Raw genomic sequence first — 23,495 nt, forward strand, 5'->3', positions numbered from 1 at the left:
AAAGACCTAAACAGACACTTCTCCAAAGAAGACAAAAGAGATGGCTAACAAACACATGAAAAGATGCTCAACATTGCTCATTATCAGAGAAATGCAAATCAAAACTACCATGAAATATCACTTCACACCAGTCAAAATGGCCATCATCAAAAAGTCTACAAACAATAAATGCTGGAGAGGGTGTGGAGAAAAGGGAACTCTCTTGCACTGTTCATGGGAATGTAAATTGATAAGCCACTATGGAAAATGGTATGGAGATTACCTTAAAAACTAGGAATAAAAACACCATATGACCCTGCAATCCCACCCCTAGGCATATACCCTGAGGAAACCAATATTGAAAAAGACTCATGTATCCCACTGTTCATTGCAACACTGTTTACGATAGCTAAAATATGGAAGCCACCTAGATCTCCAAGGACAGATGAATGGATAAAGAAGTTGTGGTACATATATGCAATGGAGTATTACTCAGCCATAAAAAGGAATGCATTTGAGTCAGTTCTGATAAGGCGGATGAACCTAGAACCTACTATACAGAGTGAAGTGAGTCAGAATGAGAAAGATAAATACTGGATTCTAAGGCATATATACCAAATCTAGAAAAATGGTACTGAAGAATTTATTTATAGGAGAGTAATGGAGAAACAGACATAGAGAATAGACTTATGGACATCAGGAGAGGGGAGGAGAGGGTGAGATGTAGGGAAAGAGTAACATGGAAACTTACATTACCATATGTAAAATAGTTAGCCAATGGGAATTTGCTGTATGGCTCAGGAAACTCAAACAGGGGATCTGTATCAATCTAGAGGGATGGGATGGGGTGGGAAATGGGAGGGAGGTTCAAAAGAGAGGGCATATATTTATACCTATGGCTGATTCATGTCAAGGTTTGACAGAAAAAAACAAATTTCTATAAAGCAATTATCCTTCAATAAAAAAATAAATTTAAAAAATCTGAAGTCTACTGCAAGAAATTTGTATGCCTAAAACAAGCACACTAAGTACCCTTAACCAGGTTAGGAGGTATAGAGGACTGTTACCTTCCCCACCCTGTCCTAGGGATGAAGCCCTTCATGATTCCCATGTTAGGGTCCCCAGGGTACCTGGGGGCACTAACAACCTGGGTCCAATGCGCTAAGTTGCTTCAGTCATGTCCGACTCTTTGTGACCCCATGGACTGTAGCCAGCAAGACTACTCTGTCTATGGGATTCTCCAGGTAAGAATACTGGAGTGAGTTGCCATTTCCTGCTCTAATGAATCTTCCTGACCAGTGATCAAACCCAAGTCTTCTGCATTGACAGGCGGATTCTTTACCACTAGCACCACCTGGGAAGCATTTAATGCCTTGACTTATTATTTCATTATTAATTCACATTGCTGGACATGTCCACTGCATGGTGTCAATGGAAAACATAATTGTAACTGATATGACTGGGAGATACTGTATATGTTGCACAAAAAAAACTCACTAATGAATTCATTGTTATGTAACTGAGGCTTCAGAATGCTTTATTTTTTTCAAAAATTCTTGGGTTTTTATGCTAAGAGAATTATAGTGTTTTCTTTTTAATTCCAGGGGGGGAAAAAGATAGTTTTAGGTGAAGCATTATTATTTTTCCCACTTAAAAAAAATGTTTCCCACTCACCAAAAAAAATGTCATTTAGCATACATTTCAGAGTGAGTTTTAGATATCATCAAGGGATGACTATTTCAATGGGAAGTTAGCTAGCCAATGGCAATTTCCTGTCCCTGCTTTTAAAAACATTTTTTTTTCTTGTTTTATATCAGAGTATAGACAAAACAGTGGAAATAGTGTCAGACTTTATTTTCGGGGGCTCCAAAATCACTGCAGATGGTGACTGCAGCCATGAAATTAAAAGACGCTTACTCCTTGGAAGAAAAGTTATGACCAACCTAGATAGCATATTCAAAAGCAGAGACATTACTTTGCCGACTAAGGTCCGCCTAGTCAAGGCTATGGTTTTTCCTGTGGTCATGTATGGATGTGAGAGTTGGACTGTGAAGAAGGCTGAGCGCCGAAGAATTGATGCTTCTGAACTGTGGTGCTGGAGAAGACTCTTGAGAGTCTCTTGGACTGCAAGGAGATCCAACCAGTCCATTCTGAAGGAGATCAACCCTGGGATTTCTTTGGAAGGAATGATGCTAAAGCTGAAACTCCAGTACTTTGGCCACCTCATGCGAAGAGTTGACTCATTGGAAAAGACTGTGATGCTCGGAGGGGTTGGGGGCAGGAGAAGAAGGGGATGACAGAGGATGAGATGGCTGGATGGCATCACTGACTCGATGGACGTGAGTTTGAGTGAACTCCGGGAGTTGGTGATGGACAGGGAGGCCTGGCCTCAACCGCATATATACATGTATCCATTCTCCCCCAAACCCTCCTCCCATCCAGGCTGCCACATAACATTGAGCAGAGTTCCTGAGCTACACAGTAGATCCTTGTTGATCATCCATTTTAAATACAGCAGTGTGTACATGTCCATCCCAAACTCCCTAACTATCCCTTCCCCACAACTTTCCCCATCAGTTCGTTCTCTAAGTTTGTGAGTTTGCTTCTGTTTTGTAAATAAGTTCATTTGTATCATTTCTTTTCAGATTCCCTGTATAAGGGATGTCATGCGATATTTCTTCTGTTCCCATCCCTTCTGCATCTGCTCTGCTCTCCTCTCCCTTTCTGGCCATTGCAGGAGGATGGGCCCCTGTTGTTATCTCTGTAATACCTTGGGACTCTGGGGCTATGTTACTGTCAACCTTGTCTCTAATGACTGACTCCAGTGGCTAATGTTACTTCCAGGGGAGGCATCTGAAGGCCAAGTATGAATAATAATAATGGCGGCCAGCAGACTGCACAGTGAAGAATTGATGCAAAGCAAAGATTGGGTCAGTGCTTGTAGGAAAGGGCAAGACGCCCCTGCACTTGCGCCACCTCTTCTTCCCTCCCTTGCTCCCTCCTCCACCTCTCTATCACACACACACACACACACACACACACACACACACACATGCACACGTGCCTTTCATGCTACAAACTGCAGCATAAGGAGTTAAATAACATCAAAGAAACCAATCTGTTTCCCCCTTTGCACATCCTCGAGACCTGGCAGCTGGTAAAGATTGCTCTCACAGGCATCATGTGTCAGTGATAACTCAAATGATCTCATTATTTCCTCATCAAAATAGCATTTTCTAACATCACTATTGGCAGAAACAGCCTTTTTTTAAAAAAAGGGGGGGATTGCACAAATCCAACAATATCTGATTTATTTCTTTTAATCAAATAGCCTGGCTTAGACCAAAAGTGATAACAGCTTTTTGCATCGCCTTTCTCCTCCACCCCCAAATCCTGCCATCTTCTTTTGATAAATTAGGGAGGTAGTAAACTGCACTTGTTTCTATATAGAATATTTGTAGTTACTTGTTAACCCAGGGATTGGCAAACACAGGCCAAATTCAGTCCACTGACTGATTTTGTACAACCTGTAAGCTAAAAATGGTTTTTCATTTTAAAAATATTTTGGGGGGATTTCCTTAGGGGTTAAGACTCCACACAGCCACTGCAGGGGATGAGGGTTCAATCCCTGGTCTGGGAACTAAGATCCTACATGCCTAGTGGCACAGCAAAAAATAAGGAAAAAGAAAGATTTGGGGGGAAAAAAACCTTTTTTTAATGTCCAATTATAAAAAAAATTCAGATTTTGGTGTCTATAAGTAACATTTCATACAAACAGCCATGCTCATGACATATTGTTTACGGCTGTTTCTGCACTACAAGAGCAAAATTGAATAGTTGACTGAAATCGAGCAGCCTGTAAAGTCTAAAATACTTACAGTCTGGTCCTTAGAAAAACTCTTCTATCTCCTATGTTATCCCATTAAAACAAACAAACCAAAAAAAAAAAAAAAGTATTGTTTGCATGTAGGATATATGACATTATTAGTGAGGACAGTAACTGCTTACTGCAGAGCATAAACAATCTTAAATCAAGAATCCAGGGAACTTAGCCATAAAAAGGAATGAAATTGAGTCCATTTCAGTGATGTGGATGAACCCAGAGTCTGCCACACTGAGTGAAGTCCATTAGCATCATATATTAATGCACACATATGGAACCTAGGAAAATGGTACTGATGAACCCATTTCCAGGGCAGGAATGGGATGCAGACGTAGCAAATGGATGTGTGGACATGGTGGGGGGAGGAAAGAGTAGGGCAAATTGGGAGATTAGCACTGACGTAAGATTCTTTGCGACCCTGTGCTCTGTAGTCCACCAGGTTCCTCAGTCCATGGGATTCTCCAGACAAGAATACTGGAGTGAGTGGCCATTTCCTTCTCCAATGTATACACTACCATGTGTAAAATAGACAGCTAGTGGGAAGCTACTGGATAACACAGGGAGCTCAGTTTGGTGCTCTGGGATGACCTAGAGGGGTGGGTTGGGGGGTTATTTCTCTTTTGAAATAACCTGAGTTCTCTCTACCTTGGGTTTATGTGTCAAAATGCCAGCCCAACTCCCCAGACACAAAGGGAGCTTTTAAAATTCAGAAAATAAACATTTTCTCTCTCTCCATAAAGCCTGGTTTTGAAAACTGTAATTTCAGTATAGAATCAACAAAGTCAGCTTTTGAAAATCAAAGTCCATCAATGACCCTTTTTATTCCAGACACTTCCTACCCTCACCTGTCCTGGAGTTTACAGCTTAGCATTCACAGTTCAAGACTGGGAGAGGGGACATGATTGACAGGGGTATGAAAACATATCAGCTTGATATTTCAACATAGTATTCCTGTTACCTTTGCTAAGTGAAAATCCTTGGTAAATAGTTTTATTCTTTTAAAAACAATTAAAGGAACGTCCTTGGAGGTCCAGGGGTTAGAAATCCATGCTCCCAATGCAGGGGACATGGGTTTGATTCCAGGTCGGGGAACTAAGAACCCAATGTCACACAGCACAGCCAAAAAAAAAATCAAAGAAATCATACTACACCTCAGTAAAATGCTTTGAACTCAGCTGTTGCATTAGTTTGGTCAGGCTACCATAATAAAATACCCTAGTCTGGGTGGCTTGAGGAACACACATTTATTTCCTAACAACCCTGGAGGTTGGAAGTCAAAGATGTGGGCAGGGTTGGCTTCTCCTGAGGCCTCTCTGACAGAGATACGATTCTGGGTTGTGGCCATCGTCTCGGAGCAGTTCTTGCAGAAGGCCACCCTGTGTCCTCACATGGCCTTCCTTCTGTGTGCGCTTATATCTGTGTCTCAATCTCCTCTTATAAAGTAGCTGGTCACAGTGGATTTAGGGCCCAACCCTAGTGACTTTGTTTTAATTTAATTTTCGTCTTTAAAGGCCTCATCTCTAAACACAGTCACACTGGGGCTCAGGGCTTCCACATATGAACGGAGGCCAGGGTTGGGGTTAGGACCTGGGTGGCGGGGTGCAGGGGCAATTCCACCCATAACAACTGTCAAAGCCAGTATCTCTACTCACCATAGTCTTCCCAGGCTTTCTTTTCTTTTCTTCTTTTGCTGTGGAGATCTTATACCCCTGACCAGGAATTGAACCCGGGCCCTTAGCTGTGAAAGCACACAGTCCTAACCACTGGACTGGCCAGGAAGTTTCCAGACCTCCTTTTCTGAGTCCCTGTGACCAATCCACAGTCCATAGTTCTTCTGAGAAAACATCCACCAGCCTGCATTGCCATCTTTTGTTTGCTGGTCCATCTCTCATGTGAGACTGCAGACTCCTGGCCAGAGATCTTAGTCATCTTTGTTGGCGTTGGTTCCAGGCACAGAGCTACAAAGCAGCTGAGTGATGGAATACTGGCATGGGGAGAAAATGCAAGGATTGCATTGTCCGTGGGTCACGTTATATCCTTCTCATTCAGAGTGCAACAGCAGACATCTCCAAGGCTGCTTCACATCATATATAAATAATGACTCCTTGGGGCTTGGCCAAACCTTCAGATATACGGGCTCCTGATATTGAGCTTTTCACTTTTCTGACATCTTTATTATTTAATAATAAATAAATTTATTATAAAATTATTATGGCTGTGTCAGACCTTAGTTGCAGCACTTGGGATCTTTTCGTTGCAGTGTGTGGACTCTCTAGTTGTGGTGCCTAGTCTCAGTAGTTGCCCTGCAATCATGCTTTAACTTGGGAATAAAAAGAAATGTAAAACATAATAAAATAAAATGTATTTCAACATGTGAATGTTTGCACATAATTACATTAGAAAGCATATTAAGGTGTCAAATGCTTGCAACCATGTTCAATATTACAAATGCAGACTGATGCATATAAATTTTATTTACGATTCAAAATACCATGCATGGCCTCATCTCCGACGATGGTAATTTTCCCATATGATGAAAAACCCTTGGTAAAGTTTTTGATGAAACAAAGAACAGATATTGTGTGATTCCGCTTGTATGAGGTACCTAGAATAGGTGAATTCACTGAGACAGATAGTAGATTAGAGGTTATTAAGGGCTGGGGCATAGGCTTCCCAGGTGGCTCAGTGGTAAAGAATCCACCTGCAAATGCAGGAGACGTGGGTTCAATCCGTGGGTCAGGAAGATCCCCTAGAGAAGGAAATGGCAAGTCGCTCCAGTGTCCTTGTCTGGGAAATCCCATGGACAGAGAAGCCTGGTGGGCTATAGTCCATGGGGTCACAAAGAGTTGGACACAATTTAGTGACTAAACAACAACAAAAAAGGCTGGGGGCAGGGAAAAGAGGGAACAGTTGGTAATGGTAAGAGAGCTTCTATTTGGGGTTTTGAAAAAGGTTTGGAATTATACTGCAGCGACCTTGCACGACATTGCAAATGTACTAGAATTGTGTCCCTTAAAAATAGTTAAGACAGTAAATTTTATGTTGTGTTTATCTTACAACAATATTTTTTTTTTCGGTTTTACAAACAAGAGCATTTTGTTTATACACAAACTGGGCTAGATGCTGGTTCAGCTAATTAAGAATGGATGTCCCGTGGGACATCTGAAAGTCATGCCACACAGTTCTTTGTTGTGCAGGACTGTTCCACACTTTGAGGGGCAACTGACATCACTGGCAAACCCACTAAATGCCAGCAGGGCTCCCCTAAATGCCCCCACCACATTGCAATAGCCCCTCATGAGAACCACTGAGATTCGGGCAGTGAAGGTCTGGGTTGGGGCTCAGCTGGCAACTGCAGTCCTCATGGGCACTAGAAGCCAGCAGAAATCCAGTTGTTTGGTGGACCAGCCTGGAGCAACGGGAGCTCAGGGTTCTGCACACGGGCTCTAGGTTGCTGCGGCAGCAGAAAGATTGCCGTTCTCTCCCAGACCAGGGAGAGAAAGAACCTGGAGCGTCGAGGTCCAGCGTCAAGGTGGGCGCGGGGTCGCGCGGGCTGAATCAGCCATCCTCGGATGATGCGCAGAGCTGCTGACTGCGAACGCGGCGGTGACAGCTACTATTTATTGAATAGTTAGCAAGTTCGTGACTATACTTTTCAGGCGACTGTAACAACCTCTTTGTTGAGGCGAGAAAACAAGCTCCCACAGCCGCACGGAGCTCGGGAAGTCGTTGAAACGAGGCAGAGACACTGTCGCGGAGATTACTACCCGGCAGACCCAAACCTGCTTGTTCGAGTCTCCCAGGCAGACCTCCAAGCCGGGCTGCTGCCAAACTCCATCTCCCCTCCCTGCGCCTGGCTGGGACTTGTTCCCAGCGGGCAGAGGACCACAGTGCCCTCTTCTCCCCGATTTCTCTCAGCAGGTGATCTGAGTGTCGGAAGGGCGCTTAGCCCATCTGCCGCCACGCGTGATGCCATCTCCAGAGTGTAAAGATCTGGGGAGCAGTGCCTTCTCCCAAGACGCACGGAGATCCTAGTGCTGAGAAGACTGTGGTTGATGGACAGCTGCGTATGGAGCCAGCTTCTTTCCCGGAATCGATGCCAGCCTGTTTGCCAGCAAAGGCTCCTCCCCACGGTCCAGTTTGGGATCTAGGACACAGACGAAGGACTGAATGTCTCTATTGTTACCCCTACTGCCACCCCTCTACGGGGAGCCAGAAGAGCCCTCTAACGTCAGTTGCTCATCCACAGAGGATCTTTTGATGTGAACCCTTAACTTCAGCCTTCTCTCTGCCGTCTCCCCCGACCACAGCGCTTAGCAAATGGGACTGGCCTCTCCAGTAGGGCCAGTCTTCCATGTTTTGTTTTGTTCTTTAAGATAGATTTTTTTAATTTATCTGTTTGTTTATTTATTTTTGGTTGTGCTGGGTCTTCATTCCTGCGAGGGCTTTTCTCTAGTTGCGGTGCACAGGGCTTCTCATTTCAATGGCTTCTCTTGTTGCAGAGCAGGGGGCTCTAGGACATGTGGACTCAGTGGTTGCAACTCCTGAGCTCTAAAGCACAGGCTCACTAGTGGTGGTGCGGGGGTTTAGTTGCCCCCAGGCATGTGGGATCTTCCCGGGTCAGGGATGGAACCCGTGTCGCCTGCATTGGCAGGCAGATTCTTTACCACTGAGCCACCAGGGAAGGCCTTCTGTGTTCTTTTAACCCTAACCCATGCTCCATTGTAATTCATAAAATCATTAGGTACACAGCACTAATAATTCGGGCAACCGTCGCTTTTTTCTTTTTTTTTTTTAACATTTTCACACACCTGATTTGATCCTCACAACAAACCTTTTTAGGAGGTGTTATTGTTATTCCCATTCTACAGATGAGGAAATGTGAAGCCCAAGTCACCTGCCTGGAATGTGGCAGAACTGGTCTTGAATCAAGTCCTCTCACAGTAAAGCCAGTGCCCTCAACAAGGGTTCATGCACCCGCTGGCAGGTCCTCTCATTGAGTCTCTGGAGAAGTCATTCTGCTTGAGAGCACAGTGTCCAAAGTTTTTCAGCAGTTCCTTCATAAAGTAGCAGGACTTGTTCTTTCTTTTAAACTGTTTAACTAACTTCACAGCCATGAACCTGTTGGAGGCTCTGGAATTTCCCTAAGACTCACAGAGCGGATGTGATGTTCCCTGTTTCCTGAGGCAGCAGCAGAGAGGATCATCATTATCCACAAGTCAGTGATATCGTGGTTATAACAAGCAATATATATATTTGACCTTTGACCCATTCCTAGCACCGAGCTCCTAGTAATGCAAGCCCTAAATGTTTCTTTCATTATGCTAATGAGGTGGCTTTTAGAGAGCCTTGGCTTCCTAGTGAAGTGACAGAGCACATATGCATAACCTAACCTAAGGGTAGGGACTGGTCGACAGGGCAGCCAGCTACACGATTAGAGGATTAGAGGTTTGGAAATTTTGGTCCCACCCTCTGATTTCCGAACAGGAAAGAGGGACTGGAGGTTGAGTCAATTACCAATGGCCACTGATTTAATCAATCATGTCTATATAATGAATCCTCCAAAACAAAAAACCCAAAAGAACAGGGTTCAGACAGCAACCAGGCTGGTGAACATCTGGCAGTGTGGGAAGCATGGCCTCAGAGAGAGCATGGAAGTTCACATCCCTTCCCACATCCCTTGCCCTGGGCATCTCTTCAATATGGCTGTTCCTGAGTGATGCTCTTTCATAATAAACCAGTGAGCTCATGAGTCAAAGGGTTTCCCAAGTTCTGTGAGCTGCTGTAGCAAAACTCCGGCTTGTAGTAATCAAGCCCAAGGAGGAGGCCAGGTTTCCCAGGTGGCGTTAGTGGTAACGAATCCACCTGCCAATGCAGAAAGCATAAGAGACTCAGGTTTGATTCCTGGGTTGGGAAGATCCCCTGGAGGAGGGCATAGCAACCCACCCCAGTATTCTTGCCTGGAGAATCCCATGGTGAGAGGAGCCTGGCAGGCTACAGACCAGGGGTTGCAAAGAGTCAGATACTGAGTGAGTAACACTCATATGTATTTATATCTATAGGACTTCCTCGAGTCAGGGGCCTCAGTTTGGGAGTTAGGCTCCAGGTGGAAGGAATTCAGTGTTCTCAGGGTCCAAGCCAGCTTGGCTCCCCATCCTGCTACTCATGTCTTGTTGTGTCAAAATAGAGGGACAAGACCACCAGTTTCATCCCTGAGAGCAATGCACCTAGCTGGGAGAAAGGTTACAGTGAATCATGAATCCACAGGGGCAGGTAGGCAGAAAAACCCAGAATGAAGGCCAACCAAAAGGGGAAGTGGATTCACTTCTTCGTGGGGCAAGGCCTTAATAACCAGCCCTGTGGGTCAGTAGTTTTTGTAGCTGACAGATTGGAGCACGACACACTACAAATAGCTGTGAGCACCCACAGAAGAGCTCTAATCTCTTGACAAACAGCCAGATTGCTCTTCTCTATTGGACCCCCTCCAGTTGCAGACAGTCAGAGGACCTTTTTTTGATATTTATTTATTTGACTGTGTCTGGTCTTTCTTGCGTCATGTGACATATTTGTTGCTTGTGGGCTTAGTTGCTCCACAGGATGTGGGATCTTAGTTCCCCAACCAGGAATTGAACCAGGGTCCCCCACATTGGCTCTTTCCCTGGTGGCTCAGTTGGTAAAGGGTCTGCCTGCAATGCAGGAAACCTGGGTTCAATCCCAGGGGTCTAGAAGGGAGGAGGAATTTCCTCCCTGGAAGAAGCAATGGCAACCCGCTCCAGTATTCTTGCCTGGAGAATTCCATGGACAGAGGAGCCTGGTGGGCTACAGTCCATGGGTCACAAAGAGTCCCCTGCATTGGAAGGTGGATTCCTAACCACTGAACCACCAGGGAAGTCCCAGAAGACCCAGAGGATTGTGAGGGAGGCAACAATCAGAATGTTCATGTTCTGATCTGTCCCCAATGTTTCCTCTTGAGATGTTATTATTGTTCCTCCTGAAGTCATGGGATTACATGTTGCCAGCATAGATAAGAAAGATTTTCAGACAGCTTCTAGAATTTCAAGCAGGAAATGCCCCCAGGGAGGAGATTGGTAAAGTTGAACTACTCTTCTGAAGCTTATATGAAAATTGAGGTATGTACAAAGGAGATCTTAAAGTGGGATCCAGCATTGTATTCATTTTTTCTAATAACTTATCTTTTTAGGCCGCACCTTGAGGCATATGGGATCTTAGTTCCCCAACCAGGGACTGAACCCATGTCCTCTGCATTCCGACCACAGAATCTTACCCACTGGACCACCAGGGAAGTCCCCACAACTGTTATTCTTTATCAAATAAATGACATTAGTGATAAATTAGTAGAACACTGAGTATAGAAAAAAAATGCACCTACACTATCAACACTGCAAGTTGGATTGGTTCTCATTTGTTCAGGTTTCTTTTCTATTCATTTCATGGGCATGTATCATTTTTATGGAGCTGAAATCATAGTAGTGGGTATTCTTTTTATCACTTAAAATTAAATCATAAGCACTTTTTTAATGTTGTTACAGAGTCTTCATAATTGTTATTGGCTCTATATAACTCACAAGAGGTTACCCTCTATCAATTATCCAATTATCCCTCTACTACTGTTTTTTCAGATTACTTTCAGCTTTTCACTATTATGCCTAATATTGTGTGTGTGCTCAGTCGTGTCAGACTCTTTGCAACCCCATGGACTGTAACACACCAGGCTCCTCTGTCCATGGGATTTTTTTTTTTTAAGGCAAGAATACTGGAGTGGGTTGCCATTTCTTCCTCCAGGGGATCTTCCCGACCCAGGGATGGAAGCCATGTTTCCCACATGTCCTGCACTGGCAGCAGAATTCTTTACCACCAGCGCTGCCTGGAAAGCCCAATACCTAATATTACAATGAACATGTAATTGTGTTATTCAGGGCCTAAGGGAAGATTGTGAATGAGGTGCAGGGAATTTTTCAGGCAACTCTTAGCAAGAGACGACATGCAATGCAGAGCAGGCCTGCGTTGGCCTAGAGGGGAGAGATGGAGAGTCAAGGAAAGGGAAAATGAGTGTTTATTTTCCTCTTTCGAAAAGAGGTGAAGAGAAAACTGTCTTTTATTTCTTTTTTAATGTTTATTTATTTAATGGGCTGCACTGGGCCTAAAGCAAAGGGCCACCCTCCCATGGTCTGCAGGCTGAGGACTTCCACAACAGGCACGAGCAGAACAGAAGCACATCTGGTCCTCAGCATGCTCGAGCCCCTTGCAGGGGACTCTGAGACCTGATTCACCGGCTCTAAGCCAAGACTTAAGGTCACCCAGTTCTGCATATGCGCCAGGATGCCAAGGACCACAGGCATCGCTATGAATGGATCCCTGTCTCTACCCACAGGCCTGAGAGGCTGGGAAAAGTCAAGGGGTTTAGATATTTTTTCTTTTGGATTATTTTCCTAGGAGAGCTTTCTAGAAGTAGGATGACTGGGTCAAAGGTCACCAAAGCTTTTTTCCCTGTGGGATTCCTAGAGCCAGTTCCCAGGCCCAGCTGCCATGTTCTTTTCCACCCTGCCTCAGTCCCAGGGACTTCAGTGACTCATTTTTGCTTCGTGCCCCCACTCCATTGTACCCCATGGAGCTGCTCCTCATCTAAGACCTCCCCCCCCCCCACACCCCACACACACATCTTCCTCCTTTCTCATTGCCTCTGAAGACAAACTCCTGGGGCCATCTCATTTTCATCTAGGGACTTCCCTGGTGGTCCTGTAGTTGAGGCTTTGCCTTCCAACCCAAGGGGTGCGGGTTTGATCCCTGGTCAAGGAGCTAAGATCCCATATGCCTCGTGGCCAAAAATAAAATAAAGCAGAAGCAATATTGTAAAAATTCAATAAAGACTTAAAAAAAAAAAATGATCCACATCAAAAAAATTTTTAGGGACTTCCTGTTGGCCCAGTGGCTAAGACTTCACCCTCCCAATGAAGAAGGCCCTGGTTTGATCCCTGGTGGGGGAACGAGATCCCGCATGCCACAGATGAGAGCTCTCATAGCACAACTAGGACCCAGCACAGCCAGATAAATAAATAAAAATAATTTTTAAAAAATCTTTAAAACAGAAAAAGCGTCTAATGTAAGAATATGGTAACGGAACAACCAAGATATTCAAACAGGCCAAAGGGTATAAAGACTTGTTTGGTTAGTCATAAATTCTCACTGACAATCCTTGATTCTTTGTTAATTACTAGATATCTAGTTAAGACATCAGATCCTCTCTTTTTTTTTGGTTTATTTTATTGAAGTAGAATTGATTTATGATATTGTGTTAATTTTTGCTGTACAACAGTGATTCAGTTTTATACATATATCCATTCTTTTTCATATTCTTTTCCATTATGGTTAATCACAGAATATTGAATATAGTTCCCTGTGCTATTGCAGAAGGACCTTGTTTGCTAAACTCAAACTCCCACTCCTGCCCTATCCCACAGCACACCCCCCTTGGCAACCACCAGTCTATTCTGTTTCTGATTTTGTTTGTTTCATGCTGCACTGTGCTTAGTCACTCAGTCATATCCGACTCTCTGCAACACCATGGACAGTAGCCCACCAGGCTCCTCTATCCATGGGGATTCTCCAGGCAAGAATACTGGAGTAGGTTGCCATGCCCTCTTCCAGGGGATCTTTCCAACCAAGGGATTGAACCCAAGTCTCCCGCATTGCAGGAGGATTCTTTACTGTCTGAGCCACCAGGGAAGCCCTTCTATTTCATAGACAGGCTATTTTGTGTCATATTTTAGATTCCACATGTAAGTTTGTTTCTACCTTTCTTTGTCTTAGATGCGATTCTTATTCCAACACAAGCATGAAGGAAGGGTATGACAGCAGCAGTGCTTGGACCTCAGCCTTCTTGGGTATAAGGAGTTGGAACACACGACTGCTTCTTTCCTGGTCCTCCATTGATAAGAAGGAGGCTTACCTTTCCCATCCTCACAGGACTCAATATGGGTCACTGTGCCTGGGCAGGGCCACCTCCAGGGACATCCACAAAGGGCTTCTCACTCTGTCATGCCCTGTGTTTAGCCTGAAGCTCTGCTGGTGCCGTCTTAAAGTTCTAAACAATTTTGAGCAACGTTCTAAGTCGCTTCAGTCATGTCCAACTCTGCAACTCTATGACTGTAGCCTGCTGGGCTCCTCTGTCTATGAGATTCTCCCGGCAAGAATATTGGAGTGGTTTGCCATGACCTCCTCCAGGAGAGCTTCCCAACTCCTGAACTGAACCTATGTCTCTTATGTCTCCTGCATTGGCAGGCACATCCTTTACCACTAGTGCCACCTGGGAAGCCCTTTTGAGCAAGGGCTCTTCCAGATTTACCTGGCACTAAGGCCCAGAAATGGTGTGGCCAGTCCTGCTCCCAAGAAATGTGCAGGCTGGTCTCTAGGGTTTCAAACATTTAGGGAATGACAGAGACTGTACCTTCATTTCTTACATGAATTGATCATTCACTTCTGCTATTTAATAAAATCCAAGCCTCCTCTATTGGCTTCTCCCAATAGTTCAAATAACAGTTTATTTTTCTATCCGAGGAAAGAAGAAACAGGTGAAGGAATCGGACTTTTATACATATTCAAATATCCCTGGTCTCTTGACATCTTGAAAGTGTTAGTCACAAACCAGTCAATCCTAAAGGAAATCAACCATGAATATTCATTAAAGGACTGATGCTGAAGACTAAGCTCCAATACCTTGGCCACCTGATGTGAAGAGCTGACTCAATGGAAAAGACCCTGATGCTGGGAAAGATTGAAGGCAAGAGGAGAAGGGGACAGCAGAGGATGAGATGGTTAGATAGTATCACTGATTCAATGGACATGAATTTGAGCAAACTCCGGAAGATAATGAAGGACAGGGAAGCCTGGAGTGCCACAGTCCATGGGCTTGCAAAGAGTCTGACATGACGTAGTAACTGAATAACAACTTGACATCTTCTAATTGAGAAAATAGATAAAGCATTTTTAAAAAGTGATATTTGATATCAATCCCAAGTGTATGACAGATCAGAAAATTAAGACTTCTCTACAACCCCTAAGTTGTCTGGGATTTGCTTGGCTTTTTAAAATTATTATTTATTTATTTATTTGGCTGCTCTGGGCCTTTGTTAGAGCAAGTGGGATCTAGTCCCCTGACCAGGGATGGAACCCGGACCCCCTGAACTGGGAGCACAGAGTCTTAGCCATTGGATCAACAGGGGAGTTTTTGCTTGGCTTTCATTACCTTGTTTTTTAACATTTCTGATTGGAGGTGCTATCAAAGTCCCAGAAACGTTCTGGGTATTGATGGTTCTGTCCCTGATTATATGGTTTAAAGATCTCAAATTTGCACTGTCTTTGGAAAGACCAGCCCCTAAGCCTGCAGCAGCCTGGGAAGCTGAGTCCTTCTTTCCTGCATCTGAACTTGGGTGAAAGGACAGTGGAGAGATACGCAGCGAGAATTTCTAAAGCTTTAAAAAAACAAACAGACTTTGTATCAGTTCACTGGTTACTTCCACACATAAATGGATTGCCAGCTAAGGGAACAAGTAGCCAAGCAGCAATTCTTTCCTCCTTGTGAGTTAGAGACTGGTTACCTATAACTCATCACCAACTCAATGGCCATGAGTTTGAGCAAACTCTGGGAGACAGTGAAGGATAGGGAAGCCTGGCGGGCTTCAGTCCATGGGGTCTCAAAGAGTCACTGAACGGCTGAACAACAACCTATAACGCAGTTGTCAGACTTGGAGGTTGGGTAGAGTCATCCAGGAAATTCATGGGGCACTGAGGATTCCTCGGGCTGGATTCCGATGCTGTGAGGTTTTTTCCTAACTTCCTGGACTTGCAGGCTCCTCACTTAATCACTCAAAATCAGATTGGGGGGAGCATGCTGGTGGCTAGAGGGTAAAGAAGCTGCCTGCAACATAGGAGATCCAGGTTTTCTCTAGTTGCATCTTTAAAAAAGAAAAAGCGTCTACTGTAAGAATATGGTAAGGGAACAGCCAAGATATTCAAACAGGCCAAAGGGTATAAAGACTTGTTTGGATAGTCATAAATTCTCACTTATAATCCTTGATTCTTTGTTAATTACTAGATATCTATTTAAGACATCAGATCCTCTATTTTTTTGGTTTATTTTATTGAAGTAGAGTTGATTTATGATATTGTGTTAATTTTTGCTATACAACAGTGATTCAGTTTTTTACATGTATCCATTCTTTTTCATATTCTTTTCCATTATGGTTAATCACAGAATATTGAATATAGTTCCCTGTGCTACTACAGAATGACCTTGTTTGCTAAACTCAAACTCCCACTCGGCAACCACCAGCTATTCTGTTTCTGATTTTGTTTGTTTCACGCTGCGCTGCGCTTCTCATTGTAGGGGTTTCTCATTGTGGTGGCTTCTCTTGTTGTGGAGCATGAGCTATAGGGCATCCAGGCTTTAGTAGTTGCAGCCAATGGGTCTAGTTGCTCCTTGGCATGTGGGATCTTCTTGGACCAGGGTTTGAACCTGTGTCCCTTGCATTGGCAGGATGATTTTTATCCACTGTGTCACCAGGGATATCAGTCCTTGTGTTTTGCAGTGTTCTAAATATTTCTCTGCTGGACGATGACCAATAAAGTTAGATAAACCCCATTGACCCTGGTGGATTAATTTCAAATGTGTTTAGTGTTCTTTACGTGAGACAGCCTGGAAGACTAGAAATGACATGGGCTTTGGAGTTGAACAAGCCTGATTTGGAATCTTTTTTTTAAGGGCTTTATTTATTTATTCTAACTTATAGTGAATGAAGATCCAGTGCAACCAAAAATAAATTAATTAATTTAAAATGAAACACACATACACACACAAAAAATCCCACAGTACTAAAAGACTGGAAGTCCAACGTCAAGGTGTCAGCAGGGTTATTTTCTTCTGAAGACCATGAAGGAAGGATCTGCTCCAGACCTCTTTCCCTGGTTGGTACATGGTCATCTTCTTCCTGCATCTTCTTGTCGCCTTCCCTATGTACCGTGTCTGTGTCTAAATGTCCTCCTTCTCTAAAGACACCAGTCACACTGGACCTCGTTTTAACCTAATTGCCTCCTTAAAGATCCCATTTCCAAATGCAGTCCCATCATGAATCCCAGGAATTAGGATTTCAACATATGAATTTTAGGAGGACACGATTAGGCCTGGAACAAGTATCAGGGGGAATGATGGGGCATTATGTGAGCAATGTACTCTCAGATGGTTCAGAGAAAACAAGTTCTCTGTATTTCCAACTCTTCTGTAAACTTGTTTTTGTAAAATAAAGGGGAAAGAAAGGTACCTAAAGGCTGTTCTTATATTCTTTCTATAATATTTTATATGACAACACATTTTTAGCAGAACCCTCAGTCATGTCTGACTCTTTACAACCCTATTGACTGTAGCCCACCAGGTTTCTCTGCCCAAGGAATTTTCCAGTCAAGAAGACTGGAGTGGGTTGCCATTTCCTCCTCCAAGAGATCCTCCCTATCCAGGGATTGAACCCATGTCTTTTGCACTGGCAGGTGGATTCTTTACCACTGCACCAATAGTCTAACACAAAATGAAGACAAGCGAGTGATCATGTTTTATAAAGATTCTAATAAATGAAAAATGTTAATTTTATCCCTGACATGATAACCTTCAGTTATTTTGAAAATGTGCCTCACTGGAAAACTTCATGCCTTGGAGAGACCGGATATATGACATATGGTAAAACAGATCTACATTAATGCCAAACAACACAGTCACAACGGACATGTCTGTTTTGGGTCTCTGCTGGATCTCTTTTACAGAGTTAAGCTCAGGCATTTTGCAGGATCAATGTGTTTATTTCTGGAGTGGCTTCTTACATCATTTTATGGCTCTTTCCACAGGCTACCAGCTGTGTGAGCCTCCCACGGAACTGCAAAGACTATTAACTAGGAACAGAAGGAAAGGGAAGAGATAGGGCAGGGTAAAGGAGAGTTTAATTTCATTTTAACTGGCTTTTGCCAAATTATAACATCACGCCATATGGTGCATGTGTGATGGTACTGGATCTGGAAAAAGCAGGTGGACTTTAAGGAAGAAGATGGGAGAGGACACAAATGGAAGACTGGCACAAAAAGCAATCAGGGAGAAATGCAGCCCACTGGGGGAAACCAGGATAAGATGTAGAGTTGGGATTTCTCTGATGGTATAGTGGTTAAGACTTCACATTCCAATGCAGGGGGTATGGGTTCAATTCCCTAGTTGGGGAGTTAATATTCCACAAGACCCCAAAACAGAAAAAAAAAAAAAAACACAGAAACAGTAATATAACAAATTCAATAAAGACAAAAAAGAAAGATGTAGAGCCATCAATCCCTCCGCAGGCCTTGGTCTGCAGCCTCTCATCCCTGCTCCCCAAACACACATCCCTAGACAGAGCTCCCTTCAGTGCTCACTTATCCGCTGTGATTCTGTGCTCCAACAAGGTTCCTTGGTCAAAAGCATGTTCCTTATAAGCACCTTGCTCAGATAAAAATTTCCACTGTAAAAAAGCAATCCCAATAAGTAAATCATTGTGTTTTTAAAGTTTTTCCTTTCAAGATGTAGCTACACATTCGGCCCTCCAGGTCTGTGGGCTCCACAACGCAGGTTCAAACAAACTCATTTTTTTGTAAAGATGTGTATTTATTTTTGGCAGCGCTGGGTCCTCGTGGCTGCCAGCAGGATTTCTCTAGTCGTGGGGAGGGGTGGGAGAGGGGGAGGGCGTGGCGGCTACTCTTTGCTAGGTGCAAGGGATTCTCAGTGCCTTCTCTGTCACAGCGCACAAGAGCTTCAGAAGTTGTAGTGCATGGGCTCAGTAATTGCAGCGCGCAGGCACGGGCTTAGCTGCTCCAGGGCATGTGGAATCCTCCTGGCCCAGGGATCGAACCCGTGTCCCCTGTATTGGCAGGCAGATTCCTATCCACTGGGAGAAGTCTCAGCCAAACTTACTTTGATCTGTGGTTGGTTGAATCTGAGGATGCAGAACCCAAGGATAGGAGAGCTGGCTGTACCACACCCTTTACTACAAGAGATTGGAGCATTCTCTGATTTTGGTATCCGAGGGAGGTCCTGGAACCAACCTCTCATGAACCGAGGGACCAGTGTATACAGGAAGAGCAGTGAATTAAGACTTTCACTTCCTGAAATCAATCAAGTTTGAGAGAAAATCGAAGGGAAGAGGAATCCCATTTAATAAGAGCAAAGACTGGTTCAGGTGTCCATTCTTTCCCGTTCTCTCAGTGGCTATGGTCTGCCTCATACCAATGGTCAGGGAGATGGGATTAGGCACCATTTCACCAGGATCCTCTGTGTTTTCCAGGTCTGAACTTATTCTCTTTCTTCCATCTGGATTTTCATCCTGTTCACAATCCCCAATTCAACTAAGATTTTTATCTGCCCTTTAAAATCACTGAAATGTCATTTGCTCTATGGAGTCCTCTGCCATCCTCCCGGGATAACCTCCTTTCTCCTCTCCTCTGTCAGCACCTGCTTCTGGCGTCCATCTGTGTGTTTGTCAAATCACGTAAGCAGATTGCAGACTCCTTTAGGGCAGACACCTCTTTCTCCTCTTCCGTGTCTGACTCCTACTACACTGCCTGGATCACACCCTTTTAACAAACATTTGCTGGATTAGACACAGAGTTAATGAGACTTTTGATTTTCCAGGGGCCTATTTACACATTCTCTTCATACTTCCATGTAGGAAGGCATCAAACCAAAAATGCATGGGAACAAACCTCTTCGTGCAGTAAAATAAGTCCCCAAAGTGTGAATTAAAAAGCATTTCCCATTAAAAGGAAAGCACAGATTTAAGAGTAGTAGCTCCCGCCTCACATACCTAGTTAGTTAAAATGTCTCCACCTTTGTGCCCTGGATTTGAAAGTCATGAACTTGAAAATCAGTTCCCCTTTGCTTTGTGAGCTCTGAATTGTGTTTCCTTCCCATTTGATTAACATCAGTGACACCCAGAACAAAGGCAGGAAGGGCTCTGGAGGTGCCCGAGATGTTATCAGTGGCTGCAGGGGGACCAACTTGGGAGCCTGAGCTGGGGCCTGACCAGAAAAGAGTACAGTTCGGAGGACTGACTGTATCACTCTTATTTGTCATTTGAATCCAGCTCTGAAAGATCTGTTTCTGTACTGAAGAGATTTTCAAATCCATACAGTAGAATTTACAAACCTAAATGAGCCCTCTCCCCGGCTATGGCACAGATGGTAAACAATCTGCCCACAAAGCAGAAGACCTGGGTTCGATCCCTGGGTTTGGAAGATTTCCTGGAGAAGCGAATGGCTACCCACTCCAATATTCTTGCCTGGAGAACTCCATGGACAGAGGAGACTGGTGGGCTACAGTCCATGGGGTCACAAAGAGTCAGACACAACTGAGTGACTAACACTCTGCTCCCTGAGATCCATAGGCTTCTTTCCCTGACATTGCCTTTGTTGACAATGTATTGGGAATTTCTCCCTGGGAATTGCCTCTGATTTGAGTCATTCAAGACTTTCTTTTGAATCTAAAATGCCACTCTCAAGTTGGGTCCCTTACTTCCTTTTATCAGACTTCACTCCAAATGATTTGGAGCTGGTTTCAAAAATGAGATCTGGGGATTCCTCTGGTGGTCCAGTGAAGAATCCACCCTGCAATGCAGGGGACTCGGGCTCAAGTCCTGTTCCGGGAACTGAGATCCCACAGGCCTCAAGGCCAATAAGGCGGTGCACCAGAACTGCTGAGCTTCCGCGCCACAGCTAGAATGTCCATGAGCCGCAGCAACACAAGGAGATCCCGCGAGCCACAACTAAGACCCGACACAGCCAAATAAATAATTAAAAAAAAAAAAAACTGACATCTGCTCTAAAATGACAGTGTTATGACCAGCGAGGATGTATAAGGAACGCGCCTCTGACACTGACGCCCGCAATCAGTCGCCTTTGGAGCGAGCCTGGAGAGTGCCACGCTGATGCCATGAGAGGATGCTCATTTAGACACATCACATCTGGCAGGTTTATTTAGAGGGCAGTTTCCTCGCCTTTATCCGTGACGATGAGCCTATCTGTAGAAAAAGAACAATGATTTGCAGGGGGGGAAACAGTAATTATGTGAGATGATGGAGGTGATAACTAATCTTATTGCAGTCATCATTTCACAATATATAGGCGTATCATATCATCAGGTGTACACCTTACATTTATACACTGCTATGTACCAATTATATCTCAGTAAAGCTGGAAAAAAAAGGATGTAGGCTATTTTAAAAAAACAAAAGGAAGAAAGGAAGAGAGAGGGGGAAATTCAGGTTCAATTCATAAGAAAAAATTTTAGCTATGCACGTATGACCAAAGAAAAAGAAAGATCTTTTTTTTAAAAAATAATATATGAATGGACACAAGAGCAGGCAACTGAGCCACTCTTGCAACATTAGAAAAATATATTGGTTATCAATGTTTCCTGTGGAAAGATTTTCACTTAAGAGGGGAAAATGATGGAAGAAAATTTCACATACTGAGGTATGGGAAAGTCATTCTGGGTTATACAGGATTTAATTTGAAGTTTAGGGTAACCAAAACAATTTACAATTGCCAAGATGTAAGAAACCTAAATGTTCATCAACAGATGACTGGAATAAGAAGATGAGGTATTCATATACAATGGCATATTACTCAGCCATAAAAAGGAATGAAATTTGGCCATTTGCAGCAACATAGACGGACTTGTAGAGCATTATGCTAACTGAAATAAGTCACACAGAGAAAGGCAAGTGTTGCACGATATCACTTATACATGGAATCTAAAAACTACAACAAACTAGTGAATATAACAAAAAGAAGACTCACAGACATAGAGAACAAACCAGTGGCTGCCAGTGGGGAGGGGGACACAGAGGTAGGGGATTAGGAATTACAAGCTATTGTATATAAAATAAACTACAAGTCTGTCATACAAAGCAGGGAATATAGCCAATATTACATGATAACTATAAACACAATATAACCTTTAACATTGTAAGCCATTATGTTGTATGCCTCTAACTTATATAATATTGTACACCAACTTTACTTCAATAAATAGAGTAAAAAAAAAAAAAAAAAACCCGGACGCTAAAAGATTATGACCAAGCATAGGTATAGGAAAGTTTATTGAAAGATTAAAAGTAAAATAAGATATTTTGGCACAAATATTTACTATTGAAATTCTGTTTACAGTCATCACTAAGAATTGCAATCACTTGTCCAATTGATATTTTTAAGTTTATAAGAAGGAAGTTGCATCATCATTATTATTATTCTTTAATTTCACAGCATTGTAAGAAAAGTTCACAAAATACAATTCTGAAAATCGGATATATAAGTAATCATTGCCTATATTTAAAAAGTGGGAAAGCATGCACAGCCATGGGAGCTCATAGGAAGGACGCTGACCCTGGAAGCGTCCTGTTATGTGTGGGGGATGGGCCAAGAGAAGCAGAATGGAGCACGTGGAGAAAGGAAAACTCGTTTTGTAAATACGGCAGGTAGCTTGCTCTAAGGCAGATCACACTGCAACATCCAAATCCAAGTTAAAATATATTCTAACACTCCAGAAAGGCCATATAGCGTTCCAGGTGGCACAGGTGGTAAAGAACCTGCCTGCCAATGCAGGAGACGTAAGAGATATGGGTTTGATCCTTGGGTCTGGAAGACCCCCTGGAAGAGGAAATGGCAAACCACTCCAGTATTCTTGCCTGGGAAATCCCACGGACAGAGGAGCCTCGAGGGCTATCGTCTGTGGGGCTACAAAGAGTCAGACACGACTGCAAGCACACGCGCACGCTAATACCATACATGTTTAAAGACCTTTACAGAAAATGAACCCACGAGGTTTCTTCGTGGCCTACACTGACACAGCAGAGAGAACCTGTAAAGCTAGTTAACTGAATCACTTTAGTTAGTACAAACCGAACTAACTGCATTTCTTCAGTGAGGACCAAGCAAAATCAAAGCCGGAGCCACAAAGCACTATTTGCACAGACCCTTCTTTTTCCCACATGGCTGTCACTGAGTTCACATCGTTATCTATTCCTGGTCATTTATTTCTCCCTGAGCACTTCGACTTAGATTCATTTTCATAGACTTAAAGCTGCCATTTGGGGACTTGCTTTTGTTAGTCCAAATGGATGCCGTCTGCAGTGGACTACACTTGGCTGCATCTTTCTAAAAGGAGAGTGCCCATTTATCTTGATTGAGCCTAAGTGCAGTACTCTCTGAGTGGAGGGGGTTGGGCTGCGGGGTTTAGGGAGGCTCTTCAAAGCCCAGAATTCTGTGATTCCTTTCTCTAATTTTCCATCCCATTCCTCAAGTACTACCAACTCTTTCAGAGACCTATGTGTTCAGTTGCTCAATTATGTCCGACTCTTTATGACCCCATGGACCATAGTCCACCAGGCTCCTCTGTCCATTGGATTTCCCAGGCAAGAATACTGGAGTGGCTTGCCATTTCCTCCTCCAGGGGATCTCCTCCACCCAAGAACTGAACCTGAGTGTCCTGAGTGTGCCACCTGGAAAGCCCTCAAAGGCACAAAGAATAGAATGTCTGTGTGCTTAGTCGCTCAGC

Source organism: Capra hircus, chromosome 8 (assembly GCF_001704415.2).
Source record: "Capra hircus breed San Clemente chromosome 8, ASM170441v1, whole genome shotgun sequence".
Classification (NCBI taxonomy): Eukaryota; Metazoa; Chordata; class Mammalia; order Artiodactyla; family Bovidae; genus Capra; species Capra hircus.